Raw genomic sequence first — 4,053 nt, 5'->3', positions numbered from 1 at the left:
TGTAGGCTCGTGTGTGAAAAGTGTAACTATCACACACAGTCTTCCTTGGTTAACTGTTTGCTTTTATCAACTATATCACACACGATTTCATGAAGAAAACTGTGTGGCATTGGGCTATCCATCGCAAGCACTTTTACTGCTAGAACTGTTTGCAAAGGTCCATCACACATTTATCATGTTTATTAGTTTACAATTAATAATTCCAGTATTACGCAAATTCACATTTCATATCAAACAACCATTTTCCAATTTCATATCAGACACATAAATATATTATAACATCACAATATGGTAGCTACTTGAAAACAGCATAGTACAACATATTGCTAGTTCAACTTCATAAGAACAATATATTCATTTCCCTAATCGAGATCATCGAGGCTCGTCTTATCCACCTCTGCTTTTAGCTCAGTAAGAACCCGTTTTGCATGGGCCAACTAGGAAAGTGCCTCCTCCTTTGCCAACACCATCTTAGCAAAGTCTAATTTAAAAACTCTGATCTCATTCTCCACCTTCAACTTTTTATCCCGCGTCTTGAAATATGCTTCAGAGTTGACAAGACTTTCTCTAAGCCTACGTGTGTTCTCTTCCTCATACATGCTCCAGAGCTTCGTTAGGTACCTCTTCAAAGACCGTGGCCACTCTTCATCAACCCACTCCAAGTAAGAACACTTCCGTTCATCCTATAATATTAAAAACTAGATCAGTAATAGTTGTAGGGGAAATGCGTTTATAGCAACATAGAAAATCACCAAAGCTTATTTTGAAAAATTGAAGAAACATTTTAATTATGACATATCTTCTAAAAAAGATCAATGTGCAAATGAAATAATTGGTACTGAGACAACAACCAAATTCTGGAACATCAGAAGCTATAATTAACTACAACGATGCTACAAGTTCTTACTCATGTACAATAAATAACAAAGTGAACATTTTATGAGGAAGGTAAATATAACTGTGACAGCATAGCGACAGTGTTTGGATGACAACAAATTGATACTAACAGGTGTGTGCATGCACAAATTTAGTAACATAGAACTAATTGCACTAAGGCCGTCCACTATGTATGCCAAAACTAGGGTAAAGACAACTGTTGCTACATCTCGCACTGGTGCCCTGCACTGGCGAGCCAATGCAGCAGAAAAAAATCAGGGACCCGGACTCCGGAGCACGTAGTTGCTCCGATGCCTAGTTCCTTTGTGCCATAAATATTTAGTATTTTACTGCTTGGCTACTCGGATGTGTGGACCAAAGTTGGCTACACAAACTGCTGAAGCGGTGCCAAATAATTTTCTACTGGCACTGCTGATGAGATGGCAACAATTTAAGATACTAGGTACAAACTGTGACACTGTCTTAGAATGCGTTTGGTTGAAGGTGTGGTATGAATGGGTTGGGACCATGACAGTGTGTGAATCACATCTAACAAATGATTTGTAACAACAAAAGAGGGTCTAACCTTCTCTGCACATGCCAAAAACTTCCCCCCACTGTCCACAGAATCAAACACAACTAACTTCACACATGGAGATTGATGGTGACAACGAGCAGATAGATCTTCAACCACCCCGCTCCATTCGTTGCCACTGATGGTCCTAGGGAGCTACAAGAGGAAGAAATGACTCAAATCGACCGCCGGGTAAAAAATCCTTCATTCCAAGTCATAGCCCGAGAGAGAGAAGAGAGGCATACCCAGGTGGTGAAGGAGTAGTCACCGGAGGAGGAACCGCTGGAGAGGTCTTCGAAGAAGACCATGGTGACCCCGACGGTAGGATGCGAGACGACCAGAGCGAGGAAGCGGCTATAGCTTAGCAAGGAAGGAAGGAGGAAACAAGGGAAATGTGACTTGTGGTCGGGGAGAAAAGGGGGTGGGGAAGGGGGGAAGGGGGGCGGGGTAGATATTTTCGCGGTAGGCCAAAATTTTGGAAATGTGGAGGGAAACTTTGCGCACAATGCCGCCGGACCATTCACTTTGAACGATTGTGTGCATCGCAGACGATTCTTCTGCTTTACGCGCATGGGATGAGTTTGATAATTCAAATTTTGGTCTCAAGGCATGGGCACATTCACTTTGAATGCGCACGGTGCCGCCGGACCATTCACTTTGAACGATTGTGTGCATCGGAAACGATTCTTCTGCTTTACGCGCATGGGATGAGTTTGATAATTCAAATTTTGGTGGAAATTTCCCCGGGAACGTGATTGCATAATTTAACATCGCTTGCTAATTTGGGCACACAAAAGAGCGTACAGCAGATAGACCACACTTACTGAATCGAGCAATTTTAGTAATTACACAGAGCCAGTTGACCTAAACATTGCTCTAACAAAATACCAGCATTAAAAACAAAGCCTAAGTACGCATAATTAAAAATCCGCCTCCGCGCCGGCCTATGCATCGCAGGTGTGAGATGAGACGTTGATGACTTTTCCTGGTGACATGCCGCCGTTGGTGGACTCCACGTCCCCCCTGCTGAAGTCGACCGCGTCCTCGTCCTCGTCCTCGGCGCCGCCCTCAAGGTTGTAGTACTCGTAGTAGTGGCTGCGCCAGAGCTCGCGTTGGTACTCCACCACCGATTCCTCGACGGACAGACTCTTCTCTACCTCGATCTCGACCACGCGCAACTCCTCCTCCCGGCGCTCCTTGATCTCCGCCGCCTCCTGCATCTCTAGCTCCCACTCGGTGACCTCATGAGGAAGCAGGTGCTCCATGGCCACCGCCGCCTTTTCAGACGTGGGTTGCATGCTGGAGTCCGAGGTGGCCTGGAATATCTTGGCGTGTGCATCCTCGATCTTGGCATGGATGGCCTCAACCCGGGCCAGGGCGACATCAGCGGCACGGACGGCAGCTCGAGCGCTCTCGGCGTTTGCAGCCGCCATCGCAGCAGCAGCTGTAGCCATCTCGGCTGCTGCAGCTGCCCTGTCGGCTGCCGCAGACGCCCTCTCGGCGGAAGCGGCCACGCTCAACGCGGATGCGGCGGCACTCTCGGCGTAGGCGGCCGCGCTCTCGGCGCAGGCGGCGGCACTCGGGGGGGGACACGGCCATCGTACGAGCCTTCATGAAGCGTTTCCACGGCGTCATCTTTGCAAGAAGGGGGTGCAGGAATGGGGATCGGGATTTGTGGATTCGGGGGTTGCCGGCACTAGAGCAGACGAGCCGGCGAAGCTTAAGAAGGGAGACTTAAATAGACCCAGATACTTTCATCGCAAACGGTTCCTAGAAAGCAACTGTGTGTGATGTTGTAGATATTTTTTATTAGCTGTGAAAGACGAATTTGGAATAAAGTGCCAACGGATGGTGTTTTAAATGAATGAGAAATTTTGTAGTACTAATACAACTGTCATGTCAAATTTTGGAACATTTCAGGGGTCATTTGATTTTCTAAGACATCTAAGTGATTTTCTAGCCATTTAATGACCGTAATAGAAATTTGAACTACATGTACATGCAACAGCTAACCATAACGTTTTGAAAACTCATATTTCGTGTACTTGTGTGCGATTTAATTCCATGTGCGATAAATTGGAAGGAATTTTCAAACATATTGGTCTAACGGCTATGAGACAATTAAGCATGGAGTGACATGGCATTTTAATTCCAAAAAATCAGAAACACATGAAACCTTGGTTGATGTAATGTCATGCCACCAAGATGATGTGGTAAAGGCATGTTTGACCAAAGTTTAGACACACACCCCTCACAAACTGGAGCAACTCACTAGAAAGCTCGTGGTTCCGAGAGGGAACAATGCATATTTGATGACGAACGGGAGATAGCTTCCTCTTACGGCCTTCAAAAAAAATTCTACGTCTAACATGCACTACTACAACTGTAATGTGAAATTTTTGAAAATTCTAGGGGTCATTTGACCTTTTATAGACATTTAAGTGATTTTCTAGCCATTTAATGACTATAATTCAAATTTGAACTACATTTACATGCAATGCCTATCCATAACGGTTTGAAAAATCATATTTTTGTGTACTTGTGTGCGAGTTAATTCCCTGTGCAGTAAATTAGAAGGAATTTTCAAACATATTGGTGTCAAG

Source organism: Triticum aestivum, chromosome 5D, assembly GCF_018294505.1.
Source record: "Triticum aestivum cultivar Chinese Spring chromosome 5D, IWGSC CS RefSeq v2.1, whole genome shotgun sequence".
Taxonomy (NCBI): domain Eukaryota; kingdom Viridiplantae; phylum Streptophyta; class Magnoliopsida; order Poales; family Poaceae; genus Triticum; species Triticum aestivum.
Note: the sequence above shows the minus strand (reverse complement) of the source record.